The 18,820-nt window shown below is 41.6% G+C and overlaps 1 long non-coding RNA gene across 1 annotated transcript in view; it reads right to left on the bottom strand.

Moving 5' to 3' along the window:
- The window catches only part of LOC112543813 (uncharacterized), a 44,712-nt gene that overhangs the window by 8,889 nt on the left and 17,003 nt on the right, over nucleotides 1-18,820 (bottom strand). The window contains exon 2 of the long non-coding RNA XR_003087055.2: nucleotides 14,675-15,923. This is a non-coding gene — a long non-coding RNA (uncharacterized LOC112543813). The remainder of the gene's footprint in view (nucleotides 1-14,674; nucleotides 15,924-18,820) is intronic.

Here is an 18,820-nt window from a genome sequence, read left to right as displayed (position 1 = left end):
AACCATCTCTGCAACTATCTATCTCCAGTCAAAGAAATGGTAACAGCAGACAGACATTCAGATATTCACCCCACCAGCTCACAACATAGCCCCCCCTCTGCTACTGCAGCACTCACCATAGGTCATCTCAGATGGTTCCCAGGCAAACTACCCCTGTCATCGGGTAGAAGAAGAAACATCATTTTTAAGACTCCACAGGTCTTAAATTAAATTAAAATACATTAAACTAAATTGGAACAGCATTAGGTCTACAACAGAAGTTGATGTGTCTTAGGCCTCATAAGCTGAAATATTTAGAGATGGTTTTAAAATATTAATTATGCAGACTCTTAACACTTGCTTCCTTCTAATACTGCATCATATCTTTCTTCGTCAGGCATCAAAAAGCCCATCATTCACTATGGCAACAGAGCGGGACTTCTATTTAGGATAGGATCTCTCAGAAAAGTATGATGGCTCCTAAAAATAGAGAAAAAAAAAAAAGAGAGAGAGAGGCTGATTCTCTTTTGTTCCGCATTCTTCTCAGCACAGAAATGGAGGGACTGTCAGAGAATTTGATTACGGAGCTGCCCTGGCCCTGGAATAAATTAGAACAGTTAATAGGCTGTTCTAATTTATGAAAGTTGGCTATGATACACCAAGGGTATACATGAGCTGCAGATTGACACAGGGTAACTATGCGCCCCACACCCTCAGCACATCCCATTCACTAGCATGCAACGGGGAGAAAAGGAGGAGACAGCACAGAATCTGGATTTTCCAACTTGATATAATATGAGAGCTCTCTGATGGCTCAGGAAACTCATGGACGGATATTTGCAGTCAGATTTGGGCCCATTGTACTGCTCAGGAGGCAAAAAAGCTGACACACAGGTAAAGAATTGGTCACAAATTATGTTACTATAATGGCCTTATTTTAATTTAAATTTGCCTGTAATTTATACATTAAAACTAAGCTATATGACACCATAATCTTAACTTTAGTAATGCTCTGTTCTTTCTCTCAGCTTGTGAACATGAAAATGTACAAAATAGCAGAACCCACTGAGGAAATTACTGCTAAATTCACTGTAATTACTGCACAGATTTTAGAAATGCATTGGCAATAATTTACAGCAATACTTCTGGTTTGTGAGCCAATGTATCAAAATAAATCATATACTAATATTGATGAATATGAATCATGTATAGGTCTCTTAGCTGAAAATCTATACAAAAGGTCACGTTGACTCTGCCTAGCACGTAAAGACCCAACGATACTTTTCATGAGACTTGGAATCCTTTTCCAAATCTCTGTGACGAATTCTACCATTTGAGAACTAAGACTTGTAAAAACTAACCTGCTCGATTTCTGCACCATTAGACCCATGCTCTAATGGAGATCAACATGTTTTCTCCCCGATCCAATAGAAATATCATGCTTGAACATAATTTGATAGTTACACCACACTGATTCTCATACGCTTACTCATGCTTAATAGACTGCTTGAATTCATAACCTCATTGATTTTACTCACTAGTGAGTCAGTGACTTCTCATGGGCTGCGTCTAGACTGGCAAGATTTTGCACAAATACTTTTAACGGAAACGTTTTTCCATTAAAAGTATTTACACAAGAGAGCATCTACACTGGCACAGACATCTTTTGTGCAAAAGCATCTGTGCCAGTGTAGACGCTCTCTTGAGCAAGAAAGCTCCGATAGCCATTTTAGCCATCGGGCTTTCTTGCACAAGAAATTAACTTGTCTGTCTACGCTGCCCCTCTTGCGCAAGAATACTTGAGCAAGAGGGCTTATCCCTGAGCAGCAGCGTCGGAGTATTTGCACAAAAACCACTGATTTTGTACAGTACAAAGTCAGCGTTGCGCAAATACTTGCGGCCAGTGTAGACAGGCGGTAAGATTTGGCGCAAAAGCAAGTGCTTTTGCGCCAAATCTTGCCAGTCTAGACACAGCCATGGAGTAAGGGACTATCTGATACGAGCAAGCCTTTCAGAATCTGGCTCAGTAAGAATAATCACTGCCACATGGCTAGTCTGTGTCATGAAAAGTCCTGAGTCTGCAAATCTACTTAAGAGATTGGTAATTAACAGCTCCAGAAATATTAAGCTTCATTAATTGAGGAATTTCTCTTTTTTAGAATCAACAGGCAGATTTACCCAGAGTTGCTTGGGTCCTTAACTCATTTTTTTTTTTAAATAAAAGGAAAATGTACATGCTTTATTGAAATGATTGTATTTTTTCCAAAAAATACAGAGCTATTTTTCTGAAGTTAATTTTAGTCAATATTTTTAAATGGTAATTCCATCACATGTATTTTTTTTCTTTATCCCCCTTATCATAGAATCAGAACACTAGAACTGGAAGGGACCTCGAGAGGTCATCGAGTCCAGTCCCCTACCCTCACGACAGAACTCAGTACCATCTAGACCATCCCTGATAGATGTCTATCTAACGCCTATTCCAAGTTCTTGGTATTTTTCTGGGTCATCTAACTTCAGTCTCTTTCAACATTTGCTCAGTTTTGTCAATTTTGAGGATTGTACTTGATTTGGTGATTCTGTCTCTCTTCTGTTTGGTTTTATGAGAAGCAATCCCATTCCAGGCACATCCCATTTCCCTGGCACAACCAAGCCCTTATGTCACTTTAAGTTATAAGAGGAAGCTGTAAACTGAATTTGGTGGTCCTGGCTCTTACCGTTAGGAGGAGTCCTTGATCAAACAAGCAAATAAACCAACCAACCAACCCTCTAAAATATATCATAGATCAATCCTCGGTCTGGGACTACCAAGACACAGGCTAAATTTGACCAGTCTTTGACCTATACTTTTCAAAGCTCATATAAATTGTGTACCTACATGGTTTATCCATTCACTCAACTAGTCCGATTTAGAAGACCAGCTCCTCCACTTATATAGATTGACGTAGTTCCAGTTGAGGGACTGAGAGTTGACACAGAATGCAGTTACTGACTGTTATATGGTGCAACTTTCATGACAGGGGATAGAAAACTGGAGTAAAAGCAACCAGCAAGAAATTGTAAAATAAAGGGTTGCTTGAAACTGCTTGATCATCTCCTGTTGGCTGATTGCATGTCATTATTCCCTTCTTTTGTTTCCTCTGTATTGAAATCAGGCAATCTTAAATTAATGCTGGCATAGTGAAACACACTTTCCACCTTCTGTGTCTCCTCTCACTGCCTGGCATATCCAGATACAAAAAAGAGATCTCGCCATCATGTTTGAATGATATGCACTCCGGTATCCAGCTTATTGTGGATATCCAATGTCGTTTTTCCCAGAGGCCAGCAAGGAGCAAACTGTTCTACTGGCATCCCAAAGACGGCTGGAAGCAGAAAACATTTGTGCATCTTATTACTCAAGAGCTGCATATCATTCCCAGAGGCAAATGGGAGCATTCAAAGGAGACTACTGACCCGTGCACATGTACACTGAGCTTTCAGTAATGTGTTCAGAGCAATGTCAGCCTGGTGACAGGACCACTCATTCTTTGTATCTAGATTATGCTGCCGGCGTCCTAAAACCCCCCAAGCGTTAAGGGATTCTAGAATTATTTTATTTAGTTCCGTGTTATTTTTTCAGTGCATGTAATGTTACATTATCTCTGTGTGTAGGCATATTTATCCAGAACAGTGTTTCCCAAATAGTGCTCTGCCATTTTCAAGGGGCCGCTAGACACTGCAGTCTCAGGGGTGGGCCAGCTTTTTCTTTTATCTTGACAGTTTAACTTTTTTTTTTTTTTGGTTAACCAGTTTCCTGGGCAGTTTTTTTTAAAGGGTTCCATGGCCAAATAAAATTGGGAAACACAGATCCAGGACATTACTTAGACTTAAACCTGTTTTTATAACACATAGAAAGATGGCATGTGACATAGTCCAGAAGGCACCGACTCTGGCTTCAAGACATCTTAATTTCGAGGAAGCATTCCCAGAAAGCCAAAATAATGTTTTGAGTAGAACAAATTGGGAATTTTTTAGCAGATTTTATTTTTAGGGGGGAGGAGGAGAGTCTGAAAATGTCAATTAATCACAACCTAAACTTTTCATAGAAATGTATCACTTTCAATGATGCTTTAGTCAGGAAACGTATGTCAGCTCCCGGATGGAATTTCAAGTGAAAACCAAGGCTGAGTCTAGACTGCAGGGTTTTTTTCGAAAAAAGTAGCCTTTTTTCGAAAAAACTTCACCTGTGTCTAGACTACAAACTAAATCGAAAGAACGCAGCTTTTCTTTCGACAGCGGTACTCCTCATTTCACGAGGAAGAACGCCTTTTTTTCGAAAGTGCTCTTTCGAAAAAAGGCATTCTTGAATGCAAACAGGGCTTTTTTGAAAGAGAGCATCCAGACTTCCTGGGTGCTCTCTTTCAAAAAAGCGGCTTGCTTTTTCGAAAGTACTGCTTACAGTCTAGATGCTCTTTTTCAAAAGAGGCTTTTTCGAAAGTATCTTTCGAAAAAGCCTCTTTCGAAAGAGGCTTGCAGTCTAGACGTAGCCCAAGAGAACAAGACAAAGGGACTGGGATAATTCTGTGGCTACTGTACTTGGGCTGTGGAAGAATGGTTCTAAATTAGGCTCCTATCTAAGGTGAGTAGCCTATCTGCATGTGTGTGTGTGTGTGTGTGTCTGTTAAAACTTGGAAAGGTCTTGTTTCATCCTGATGTGGAAAAAGAAAAATTTTCACAATCTCAAAAATTGGGGAAAACAATTTGCCGCCTAGATTCAGCTGTGAGCCTCACACTACACTCAATGCCTCATTGTGTAATTGTCATCTCTTTCTCTTTGCAAGCTCTGTGCCAATACCTATGCCCCCTCAGTGGAGAATGGAAATATCTTGCGATAAATAACCAATGTGTGTGAGCGTTCTGTGCTAGATGAACACAATAGGTTTTATGTTCTTAAGGTGCTTAGGCCTAGTCTACACAGAAAATTTGTTCTGATATCACTATTCAGTTAGGCTTGTGATTTTTTTTAATCCGTATAGTTCCTGCTATGGATGCAAATTACACAGGCATAAAGGTGCCTTGTGTAAATAAGCTTTGCAAATATAAACACACTAGAAGATTTACCTGGTGTTGCTTGGGTCCTTAACTCAAATAAGGTTTGTTTTCCTTCCTATAAAATCATTGTTCTGGGGTAGAGCTGGGGATGAGGGTTCAGGATGCAGGCTAACCCAGGGAGAAGGGGACAACCACAGCCCTCTCCCACCACGGCAGCTTGGGTCCACATGAGACGCGCCTCTCTGTGGCTGCTGCAGCTGCATTGGGCAGACATGGGGGAGGGGTGCGTGTTCCCCGCCTGGGAGACAGACAGACACACAGACAAAGAAACACACAAAGGCTGTATCTACACTGGCACCCTTTTCCGTAAAAGGGATGCTAATGAGACACTTCGGAATTGCAAATTCCGCGGGGGATTTAAATATCCCTCGCGGCATTTGCATGAACATGGCTTCCGCTTTTTTCCGGCTCGGGGCTTTGCCGGAGAAAAGCGCCAGTCTAGACGGGATCTTGCGGAAAATAAGCCCTTTTCCGGAAGATCCCTTATTCCTACTTTCAATAAGGGATCTTCTGGAAAAGGGCTTATTTTCCGCAAGATCCCGTCTAGACTGATGCTTTTCTCCAGCAAAGCCCCGAGCCGGAAAAAAGCGGCAGCCATGTTCATGCAAATGCCGTGGGGGATATTTAAATCCCCCGCGGAATTTGCAATTCCGAAGTGTCTCATTAGCATCCCTTTTACGGAAAAGGGTGCCAGTGTAGACACACCCAAAGAGACAAACCCTCTCAAATATATAGTAGATAGATGTCCCTATCTCCACCTCTTCCCTTGGCTGTCCTAATGGGGTCATAGCGGTCCTGGTACCCATCTCTGGCCACTAGCTGCCCCCCAGTTGTCATTCTATAGTAAAACTCCCTCCTGCTAGACCCCTCCCTTTCCATTTTATGAGAAAATCAAATTCCAGGCACATCCTGTTGTCCTGGCACAATCAAACCCTTATCTTGCTTTAAGTTATGTTAAGAGCAAGTGGCATATCAAATGTGGTGGTCCTAGCTTTTACTGTTTAGGAGGAGTTCTTGAACAAATGGACTCACAGATGTACGGACAGACAGACAGATGCACATTTCTAAATTATAAAGTAAGATTTATATTGTTATAACTGCATCCACAATTGTTACAGAAATGCATCAATCTACTGTAGGACAGTTTCCAAGGAGAAAACTGAGAATCCCAATTTCCAACCACTTTCTATTGTTCAATTGTCCAGTAAATCTCTACATTTTCAAAAACTGCACTAGTGTCATGGGAATTTGAAATACAGACTTTGAGTCCTTGGTTACCCTGCCAAAAAAAGTGATCTGCTTCTAAATGAACATGTGGCAAGATTTATATACTCTGAAATTTCCCTTTTACCCCCTCAAGGGGATATTTCCTGATGAATATGGGTTCAAATTTGGACACTGGGTAAGATTTTCTAAAACAAGGATTATCAATACATATGCCTGCCTGGTAAAACTGTGAAAGTGTTTACATCTATTTCACACATCTCTGGCGATCATCACCTTTTTTTTTTGGTGCCAGTGGCAGGCATCTAAATGAGCCTGACCTGAAAGCAGAGTGCATGGGGACAGAGTGGGGGGAGTCAGCAGGCATGTTCACGTCTTCAAGCTTAATCATGCAGGGCCTCACCAACCCACCTATACCCAACGTTCATTGAAATAAAAAGCTTCAGAGGAGATAGCTGAGTTATCAACTAACTGGAAAAACCTAAAAAACAATTAATAGTCTAGCAGCACCTTAAAGACTAACAAAACATGTAGATGGTATCATGAACTTTCGTGGGCACAACCTGCTTCTTTAGGTGAATAGTTACTAAAGGTCCAGTTTCTAAATAAATAGGGATGGAGAGGCAGGGAACACAGAAGGAAAAAAAGGGAAAAGAAATAATCAGTCAGAGTATCCATGCTACATGAAGCTGATAGAGAAGGTATGAATTCATGGGGCATGAATAAAGACATTGGCTGGATGGCCCTCTACATTCCACATTCTAATGACATAAAACACAAAACAATGGGTACTTCATGTAGCATGGACACTCTAGGGGTATGTCAAGACTGCATCCCTCTGTCGGCAGAGGGATGCAGATTAGGCAGGTCGACATTGCAAATGAAGCAGGGATTTAAATATCCCGTGCTTAATTTGCATAAAAATGGCCTCCGCGTGTTGGTTTCTGAAGGGATTTTTATGTTCAAACCACTTGAAATCCTGCACAGAAATAGAAACACTGCTAAAATACTGTCATTGGCATTCCTGACCTAATTTATGTATATTGCAAAAAGCTTTTCCCACACTTGTTTGAGAATATCAATTTATAGCGCACAGAATTTGCCACCTCTTGATTGTAGGTTGATGGTAAAACAGGCTGCTCAGAATTCCCTTGTCATTTGCTAAGAAGGTGTAAAGTTACTAAAAATACCTATGTAGCCTCTTTAATAAATGATCTGCATTGTAATGGTAAAAAAATCTTGACTGTGTGGAAATCTGTGAACCAGTTTACCTGCACTATTGGATATAATCAAATCTTTATTCATCTTATAGACCAGGCTACTCAACAGGTGGCCCATAGGCCTCATGCGGCCTGTTTGTTTGTGGCCCGTGGTGCAGTTTGGGTTTACACGGGGCAAAACACGCAGCCTGCAGTTGAGAGCCAAAACAAAAAAGTAGTCAATATAATGGTGTTCTGTTGATATGCATTTTAGGGTGTGTCTAAACACAATTTTTATTTCAGGAGAAGGATGCAAATAGCACCACACATTTGCATACTTCCTCTGGTTTTTTTTCGGAAGATGCTTTTCCGGTATTTACCCATATCTATACACGGCCGAATTTCGAAATAAACCCCTATTTCGAAAGATCCCTTATTCCTCCTACAATGAGGTTTACAAGGGTCTTTCAGAACAGGGATTTATTTCAAAATTCGGCCGCATGTAGATGCGGGTAAATACCGGAAGAACATCTCCCGGAAAAAATCCCGGAGGAAGTATGCAAATGTGCAACGCTATTTGCATCCTTCTCCTGAAACAAAAATTGTGTGTAGACATACTGTTAGTTGTTAAATTCCTGGACTGTCATTGCTCTTTGAAAGTGCTGTCATGAGAGTGGAAATCGGGTAAAATGCATTTTAGTAATATCAGCAGAACTGACTCAAATGGGGCCTGCGTGTTGTGTAGTCTTGCCTTAATCTTTGTATTCATGCCTGTCAGTGTGAAAGAAGCTATTTGCATATATTTGTATGTATATGGAACCACACTTAAGCTGCGACCCTCGGCGTGCGCTGTGAGTATCACTGTGGACCCAGAGCTTCCGAAGTTGAGTAGCCCTGTTATAGACTTTAATATATTTTTTCAGAAACTTTAAAATGATCTTATTTAGCTCACTGTGTTTTCAGAATCATGAGATGTTACAGTCATGTATGCAATGCCCTGTAATTATGTTTTAAATACATGCACTGTGCTCATCCATGCCAGAAATAAAACTACAAAAAGTAAAATGAGACATATACTCCCGCAATGCAGTAAGTACACATACTTAGGTCCATATTGAGAAACAAAATTATTATTACTCCTAGCACCATTGGACACATCCTAGTGGTTACGCACTGACACCTTCACAGGACTTTTATCTAACATCAAAATATAGATCCTATACTTTAAGCATTAACCAACCTCAGACAATGAAGTATGAAAAGTGAAGGTGTTAAGATCTTCCTAATTTTAAAATATACACTTTCCTCAGTGTGACAATCCCATTACTGAACTGTACAAGAAGTCTTTACTTTACTTCCCCCTTCCCTGAAATTGGCTAGAGAAGTGACACAATACATGGCTTTCTGAATTCCCGCCTATGCTAACAAACATAAAGGTTAATAGAATATGAACATTGAGAAATGAGATTTAATTTAAAAGACTATGGTCTGTGAATATTAACTACTAACAAATTAAATCATTTAATGACAAATCACACCAGACTTCCACACAATATCAATAGATATTGTCATTATAATCTTTCTTCAGAACAGCAGGATGCAGGCAAACTCCATGCTGCTATTTTGGCTCAAGGTGTTCATTTGTAAATGAACAATTCATCATGTGAGCCAACAGGGAAATAGCTCCAGGTTTGTGTCAGATTGCTCTGATGTTAACGCCTGCTCTTCTATGTGACTTTGTCTAGACCTTATGCCTCCAGGAATAATAGAGAGGAGATTGCCCATTTAATTATTTGTGGTTGAATTGAACTTTCCAACTCCACTACTTACGTACTGCGTTCCTTGTGATATATATATATATCAATAACTGGTCAATGGAAAAAACTGCTTATGTTTGTTTTAAAACTTTCAACTATACCACCTGCCCAGAGGCATAGCAAGGGTGTTATGTGCCCAGGGACAAAGGCAAAATTTGCACCCCGCCCACCACTGCTGTGCAGTGGTGCCCTGAACCTGGCGCACAGCTGAGCCCCACCCTGTGGGAAGGGCAGGGGGAGCTTGTACCACGTCTTTCCCCGCCCCTTCCAGTTTGGGGCCGGGCCCCCACACACACTAACCTGAGATGGAGGAGGGTTGGGCTGGGGGTGGAGATGCGGGGAGGAGGCTCCAGCTGGCACCAGCCAGTGGAGGAGGAGCAGGTGAACCGAGGGATGACAGGAGGAGCGTAGAGGGACTAAATTGGTGCCCCCCTCCAGCGTGGCCCCCAGGGGCAATTGCCCCCCTGCTCCTCTCACCATGCCACTGCACCTGTCTACTCATGACATTTTAGAAGAATCTAGGCAATAATTTATACCATTTCTCATTTACATGTTTTTTCTTTTAAATCTGGATTGTTCAACTTGAAATCCCATTAAAGTCAGTGGGAGCCATTCCATCAATTTCAATGGATTTGGGATTAACGCCTATGAAGCATTGGTGACTGCTATTGAAGACATAAATTATTCAGATGATGATAGAAGAAAATTAATATCTCTCAGTGGTAGAACTGAGGGTTCATGGTGCACACGAGTATGAAAGACTAAGACGACATAATGTGGCCCCTTACTCCTTTATGTCATGTCTCAGGGCACATCTATACACCAGCATTATTTCAGAATAATGGATGTTATTCCAAAATAACATAGTGGCTGCGTCTAGACTGGCAAGTTTTTCCGCAAAAGCAGGTGCTTTTGCAGAAAAACGTGCCAGCTATCTACACTGGCCGCTTGAATTTCCGCAAAAACACTGACGATCTCATGTAAGATTGTCAGTGTTCTTGTGGAAATACTATGCTGCTCCCGTTCGGGCAAAAGCCCTCTTAAGCAAATGCAAGAGGGCCAGAGTAGACAACGTGGTATTGTTTTGCGCAAAAAAGCCCCGATTGCGAAAAAAGTGCTTTTGCAGAAAAGCATCCATGCCAATCTAGACGCTCTTTTCCGCAAATGCTTTTAACGGAAAAACTTTTCCATTAAAAGCATTTGTGGAAAATCGTGCCAGTCTAGACATAGCCAGTGTGTGTCTAGACTACAAGCCTTTATTTTGGAATAATATCTATCTGGAGGACTTCTTACTCCAACTCATAGTAACCCTCATTTCACAAGGAGTAAGGGAAGTTGAAGGAAGTGTGTCCTTCCTTTGACTTCCTGCAGTGTAGACAGCACCAAAAACCGAATAAGCTATTTTGACTTAAGCTACGCAATTGACGTAGCTGAAGTTCTGTAGCTTAATTTGATGTTAGCCCTGCTGTGTAGACGTACCCTCAGAGAGGTAATTGTTTTAGTCAGTATCTGCATCTGATGAAGTAGGTTTTACCCACAAAAGCTTACACCCAAATCAACTTGTTAGTCTTTAAGGTACTACAGGACTCCACATTATCCATTGTTATGATGCACCTTACTGCTATTTCCTGCACCCGGGATTGATTTCAGGCTGACAGGTTTATAATTACCTGTCACAACACTGGCTTTCTTCCAATCTTCTGTAACTTTTCCAATGTTCCTGGACTTACCGAAATCAACATTAGTGTTTCAGCAAGCTCCTGAGATAACTCTTTCAAAACTCTGCAATTCAAGTTATTTGGACTTGCTGATTCAAAAATGTCAGACTTTAGTAGATTTTGTTTAACATCCTCCAGAGACATTAGTGTAATGGAAAATGTACCCATCATGATATGATGAGACTTGATCATCTGTTTTTCTGCAAAGACAGGAGAGAAATATTATAGGAATCCTTCTGCCTTTTCTGCATTATTACTGATAATGCTGCCATTTCCACCTAGTAATGGACCAACGCCATTATCAGGATTCATTTAATTCTATTATATTTTTTAAAACCCTCCTTTTTAGTGTCCTTAATGCTGCTGGCCATAGACTTCTCTTCGTGCCCCTTTGCTTCCCTTATTAATTTTCTACAACTCCAACCTTTGGATTGATATTCATTACTATCAATTTCCCTTCTTCACAGTCTTCTTCCTCAGTGGTAGGATTATAGCTCTTTGGGCATCTTGTTAGGTGTTCTTAAATGATTCCCAATTATCATTCACATTTTCTCTCATTAAATTCTTCCTCCCAGCTGATTTGGCTCAATCATTAGACAAACTCCACTCACGACTCTCCTCATCACATACAGTTTGTTCCATTTAACGTAATTCTTAGACCAAGCGAGTGAGGCACATCCACCCTGACAATATATAATTGCCTCAATAATTTCCGCTCCACGCATCTTACAAAATGTTTTCCCCACAGAAGCTTATGCCCAAATAAACCTGTTAGTCTTTAAAGTACCTCAGGACTCCTCATTGTTTTTGCAGGCTAACAGGTTTACCCCTCTGAGACTTCTCCCTCCTTGGGATTCACATCCTTGAGAACCTTATCTGAAGACAGCACCTATTTGTCTGTATCTTCATGAAAACCAAGGGCATCATTAGAAAACACGGAGTTAATCCTTTTACCTCTACAACATGACCCCCAAGTGTGACACCACTTTAACCAAAGGACGATTACCCTTACGCTCAGTGGCTAGTGCCATCTAGAGGAATTGAGGTGAACCATCGCAGTATTCTGACTATATTCAAGGAGAGGCCAGGCAGAGTCATCACAGCCCCATGATCAGGAACAAATCAAACAGCTGTGTTTAGTGATTGTACCATGTTACAACTAATACATCAGTTCTGGTGCCCTATGTATGTACCATTGAGCAATTCCACAATTTTGCATGTGATGTTTAAACAGAAATACTTTTAGGTGTAAATTGTCCTAACTCCATAGAGCAATTCCAATTCCTTTAGGGTGCTTCTACACAGCACCTGAAACTCAAAATAAGATATGCAATTTGTGCTATGCAATGCTTTAAATGCATAAACTCTTCCAAAATGTTCAGATACTCTGCAAATCAGGCCCTAGCAGTCAAGATGGGTGTCCAGCACCAAATATTAGTGGCCATTGTGCAAATGTTTGCCTTAATTTTTCCCCTCCCCATTTTCCCTCTCTAAACTGGGAATAATACATTTTCATTTCTTGGGGAGTCGAGCACTCTGGTGTTGCAGAGATGACACCATAGAAAAGCTCACTGCAAGTTCAGTGCAGGGTTTGGATGGTATGCAGTCAGTAAGATGTGTCTCATTGAATCAAGAGGATAAAAAAATACTGACTAGCTACCTGAATTAGGGCTCATCTGTACTACATGGAAGATGGATGCCATTGTGGTTGATCTTCTGGGGTTCCATTTAGCAGGTGTGGTATAGTCCTGCTAGATCAAACTCAAAAGGTGCCCCTATTGATGCTGGTACTCTTACTAGGAGTAAGGAGTACTCAGAAGGAGTAAGGGAATCCAATGGGAGCATTTGTTCTGATGTGTGAATGGCAATTTTAGATAGCATAGATGGAATTGATGTATTTACTGCCTATGTAGTGCAGACCAGGCCTTAGTGAGAATTTTCCATCCTGGATCTCAACGAGGCAAAGAGCCTGCAGAAAAAATAGTAGGTAGCCATGTAATTAAAGGCTGTATCATAATGCATATGCACAAAGTGGCTGATTTATGGTTGCCAGGGCAACCTTAATGCTATCGTTTCCAAAAGTTTGAGTGCTTGACTTTGCCACTGAAATACTTGTCTTTTAAAGGCATTCCATACCTGTGCTCTACATAGTGTTCTTTCAGATTTAGGATTATTCATTTTACAAACACCCTGAATACACAAATTATACCACAGTACTAAATGGCTGTTCCAATAGCTGGACTTTTCACACTTCGTAGTGATGACAGTTCCTTCCCAGTAAAGGCCAGATAGGTTGTTCAGCCAGCATGACCTTGCCTGTAGACTGAAAATCTTTCAGCCCTTGAGATTTTCTTTATTAAAAAACTACTCTCTTCAGTATAAACTTCAGGAAAACCAAGTGTGACTGCGGAGCTACTGGTATTTTAAAACTGAGAAAGCATTAATGATTAAATGTGTGTCACACAGGAGGCTTACTACCTACTAACACAACTACTAGTGATAAATCAAACCAGAATAATCCAGCAATAATCCAGAAAAGGGACAAGTCACTCAGTGTTTCCACCTAACAATCGACAAAAAGGATAACAGGAGCTCATCATTTCATTGCAATGTTTTTATTTTCCAGAGCAAGTGACAATTCACAGGGGGCTTCACTATTGCTTTCGAACACATATGTCTTCTTCATAGAAGCAGGTGGCATGCATTTTGCTACAAGCATAGTGCTACTTATCAAACGCTTTCCTCCTCAGCTGGGAATAATACTCAGTTCAATTTAGCCTACCCACACCTGACCCAAATGGGCCTGCTGGTGTAAAAATCCAGAGGGTTTTCAGTACTTAAACACACACACAACTGTCTTTACTTGTATCTTCTTCCTCACAGGGGCTCTTCAGTCTGATTGGCCAATTGGGTATATAAATAAATCAATCTGCTAAGAATTAACTGGAAGACGTTGGCAGATTTTTTTCCCCCTCAGTGTTATTAACAGCTCTGAAAAGACTTGTCTATCATTGCCCATTGCCGTGCAATACTGAGGAAAATTCAGATGAATGGGACCCTAGTTTTATTTGCTTCATTATTTTTGTTTCATCTCCCCAGTGTATTTTATTTTCCTTGTTGCCAGTGGCAGTAAGACTATCAGGCTTAAGTGTTTCCAGCTATAGCATGTTCAGTAACAGCTCCCTGCTACTAGCTTTTTGCCACCTCACACACTTTATTTTACAAAGAAGGCAGCAAACTACTACATGTAATTGACCCCAGAACTGATCTTTCAGGCAGGCAACAAAACAGATGTTTATTGGTGAGGCCAAGTTATTTATCTCGTTTAGTGAGACTGACCTTGGCATCTACATATTTAATATTTACCAAGAACTAAAACAAGCCTTATTCCCTGCTGCATCCAACCTGCACATATTTTTAATGTATGACAAACATACACGCTGATCGGTATTTTTTTTTTTTAATTCTCCACTATAGTCTCAGGTCAGAGTGATGTAGACAGAAGCCAGGCACTTGTATATTAATTATTAGTCATGGCATTTGGACACTCTCTCTTAATAGAAACTGACTATGACCGTAAATTTTACTTTTGTAACCCACAGTGATTTTCAATGCATTCTCACCATGTCGATTGCTCTCTTACCTCCATTACGAGGTACTTCAGTGATTCCTTCATGGTGCTCCTGACCAACCATAATTTATCATCACGCTGCCAGCAGGTTATCATTCAGCTGGGAAGTCTTGTTTTCTCTCAAAAGCAGCCATTTTATTGCTGTACTTTCTTCATTCCTGGTCCAATGCCATGTGGTGGGAACATCTCAGAGTTTCCTCGATACGTCATAGGATTGTGATGTAAAGGTTGAATCTGCTCCAAAGCCCACTGAAGAAAAACAGAATGGCTCCAGGGGATTTCCATCATCTTTGGATTAAGCAATTTGCATATATTTCCCACACTGCTGTTCTTTTTAAAGGAAGTTCTAGAAAGCTACAATTCCATTGCTTGTCATATTTCTTACCATGAACAGAAGTAGACTTCTGCAAGTCTGTTTAAAAATCTCTGTATAGTTGACAAATGTTGTTTGCTATCTTGCATAGGTCAATGAACCAACAAAGGTGTTTCTTGCTTCTCATGCTAATAAACATCCATGCCACAGCTTTGCAGTTGCCCCAGGAATGGATTTTTTTATTTGTTGAACCACAGATGGAAAAATTATGAGATTCCTCCAAGATTTCTTCCTGTACAGTCAAATGAACAATTGTTCCTCCTTCCTCTTGTGCTTTATCAAGGAAACACCATCTGTCACTGTGCTTAACCTGCTGAGAGCTCCACTCCATCTTTGCGCAAGCACCTGGTCCATTAGTCATCTCAAGCAACCTTGGCTCCAGTAAAAAGACTCTGATTCTCTTTCTCTGTTCCACTGTTCAAACAAGTGACTTAAACAACTTTTCCAGCTTCTGAGGTAACAACTACATTCCAATCAGCTCTGACAACTTCCTCCTTTTTTGGTCTTTCTATTAAAGTAGTAACGTGGGTTAGGCTGGTGTCTACACTGCCAAGTTGTGTTGCCAAAAGCTGCCTTTTGGCAACCAAACAGGGAGCGTGTCTGTAATCCACACATCTACGGGGTGCGGTTCGCTGTCCCATGTAGTGGCACTGAAACCACTTATAGAAAGAAACAGTAAGTTTTCTCTACAGCCTTAGCTGAGAACTAGCTGGCTTTATTGCTCAAGCCGTAGAGGCTCATGAACAACGTTCCAAATGTCCCAGGTTTAATTCTGTCTGTTGGTATTACTTGTACACACAGCAACGTGACTTTTGTCAGGCTAGCCAACCAGTCTTGGTGATTAAAAAAAACTTCCCCTCCTTTGAAAGACTTTCCTCCCTTCATTTGCTGTTGAAAAAAAAAAAAGACAGTGTGGATACTGCAGGCATTCACCCCCTCCCCTTTCAAAACTCCAGGAAATATCTGACAGCTGAATGTGCTGCTTCATTTGGGGAACATTGGACTACTCCTGTTCTGCCTTGCACTATGAACACAGAGGCAAACAGATTTCTGCTGAAGGGCACTGGGGGGAGAGGGGAGAAATTGTTATGCTGCTTTGACATTCCTCGGTATGGATTGCTCACAGAGATACTCATGGTGTTGTTCCAGGCAGCTGAGGAGGTGGCGGGAGAATTCAGAAGGAATCCCAAAATTTGCAGTGATCAGCTCTGCCTTCCTGCAACCCTGCACTGAGGGATACATACCCACAATGCATTGCTAATAAGGTGGAGGATGGTGCCTCCCATATGGACATGATCTGTCAGCAGAGGGAACGAGTGTGAAGATGCTTTTGTGATTTTTCTTTTGCTGACTTTTGGGTGGTGCCCTAAATTTTGTTGACAAAACTTGGTAATGTAAACAAGGCCTTAGTCTCCTCAGCTTGATGCCTCTCTCACTTCTATTGCCATTTCAGCTTTCATCCCTTGGTCATTGTCTTTAACACTTGTCTCTTTAAACGTGCTGGTGAATAACTGAATTCTCATTACCTCCAATTAACTTGCAAGCCTCCAGTTTCCCTGAAACTTATCCTTCCTTTTGTTTTATCTAGCTTAAGCACCTCAGACAAACCTTGACAAAAACAACAATGCACATGATTGGGGGTCCCCCAAAAGATGCATTAGTGTGTGTTGTCCATATCCAGAAATGGGCAGAACTAGCACTGACTAGGCAGCACTGCCATATACATGTATCTCTAGGACTCTGCATTCATATACAAGCAGCATATGTAGTTATGGTAGTTCTGTCCATTTCTGGATACAGAAAACACAAATTGTAACTGTGCATTGTGACAGACCGAAGGCAGCTGGCTATAGTAGCTTGGTGGAGGCCAAATATACAGGAAAATGGGCTAATAGTTTTCTGGTCCCTGAGTGCACTGGCCAGCCACTGCTGTCAAGTAATCAAGGCAGGCAGGCACCTGGGGCCAATTAAGAGCTTGCCTGAGAGACTAATCAGGGCTCCTGCAGGCCATTAAGGCCTGTCAGTGTAAGTTTAAAAAGCTTCCCCTCAGGAAGGGCAGGCAGAAGCCAAGGACTGAGTGGGAGGAGGTGCACAGAGAGCTAGGGACAGGCGGTGGAGCAGCAGGAAGTATTGTGTAGGTACTAGATAAAGTACCGGGAGGGATCATTCGGGGAAGTGGCCCAGGGAAAGGCTACAAGACTGGGAGAAGAGGGAACGCTGCCAGTTGCCACTGCCTAAGGGTCTCTAGGCCAGAACCTGGAGTAGTGGGTAGGCCCGGGGTCCTGCCAAACCTCCCCATGATACTATAGACTTTGCCCGAGAGGAGGCGACCAGGGCTACAAAGGGATTTCCCCCCAAACTATGGACTATCTTATTATGTGGATAGCTCAGTAGGCTGTGACCTTGGCCTCTAGTAAAGGGCCAGAGGCTGTGTGGAGGGTCACAGTGACCCTCTAAGGCAAACATACACTGACAGGAAGTGTAGGGAGAGTGTCAATGGTGGTTCTGCCTCTCCTGTGTCAGAACTACAATTCACAACGTTGATTTTTTCCAAAGGAATCTTTCAGAGTTTCCACAGTCCTGGAAACACAGTTCCATGTTATCTACACCTTTCCTTTAGTTCATAGACTGGTTTATTTTCAATGGAAGGGTCATTCAAAGCTATGGCTAGCATGACTATGGATATGGCTCGATGGTTACAATGATTACCCCCTTGATCTATGAAGAGAAGGATTAGGGAACAGAGCACTAATTCCTCATAGAGCTCATGTGACCTCTGCACTCTTGGCTACGTCTACACTGGCATGATTTTCCAGAAATGCTTTTAGCGGAAAAGTTTTCCATTAAAAGCAATTTCGGAAAAGCGCGTCTAGATTGGCAGGACGCTTTTCCGGAAAAAGCACTTTTTCTGGAAAAGTGTCCGTGGCCAATCTAGACACGCTTTTCTGCAAAAAAGACCTGATCACCATTTTCGCGATCGGGGCTTTTTTGCGGAAAACAGTACTGTGCTGTCTACACTGGCCCTTTTGCGCAAAAGTCTTTGGGAAAAAGACTTTTGCCCGAATGGGAGCAGCATAGTATTTCCGGAAAATTACTGACGATCTTACATGAGATCATCAGTGCTTTTCCAGAAATTCAAGCGGCCAGTATAGACAGCGGGCAAGTTTTTCCGGAAAAGCCTTTGTGTTAGCCCCAGTGTTCCCTCTAAGCTGGGCGGCAGTGCAGCTTCACACGTAATTAATCAGGCCCACCCAGTCAGAGGCTCAGGGCTCCTTGCATGGAGATGACTGATTGGGCGGGGTTGATCATCACCCATGAAGCTGTGCTCCCATGCAACTTAGGGTATGTCTACACTGCAGAGTTTTTTTTGGAAAAACTGCTGTTTTTCTGAAAAAAAATCCAGTTACGTCTACATTGCAATTGCATACTTTTGAAAAAAAAAATCAAAAGAACAAAGGGGTTTTCCGACATTGGTAATCCTCTTTCTATGAGGAAGAAGCCTTTTTCTGAAAGAGATGTTTTGGAAAAAGGCATGTGTGGATGGGGAAGAGGGAGTTCTCTCAAAAGAAGAGGAAAAAGCACAGGTGCCTGGTGGCCATTCCATCTATAGTAATTACAGTTTAAATGCAAGATAATGGCAGTGTGGACACTATCTTTCAAAAAAGCAGATCGCTTTTTCTATGTGCTTTTGCAGTGTGGACGCTCTCTTTCGGAAGAAGTTTTTTTGGAAGATCTCTTCCAGAAAAGCTTCTTCCGAAGGAAGCCTGCAGTTTAGACACAGCCTT

Source organism: Pelodiscus sinensis, chromosome 13, assembly GCF_049634645.1.
Source record: "Pelodiscus sinensis isolate JC-2024 chromosome 13, ASM4963464v1, whole genome shotgun sequence".
Lineage (NCBI taxonomy): Eukaryota > Metazoa > Chordata > Testudines > Trionychidae > Pelodiscus > Pelodiscus sinensis.
This window is presented reverse-complemented; position numbering and strand designations above follow the sequence as displayed.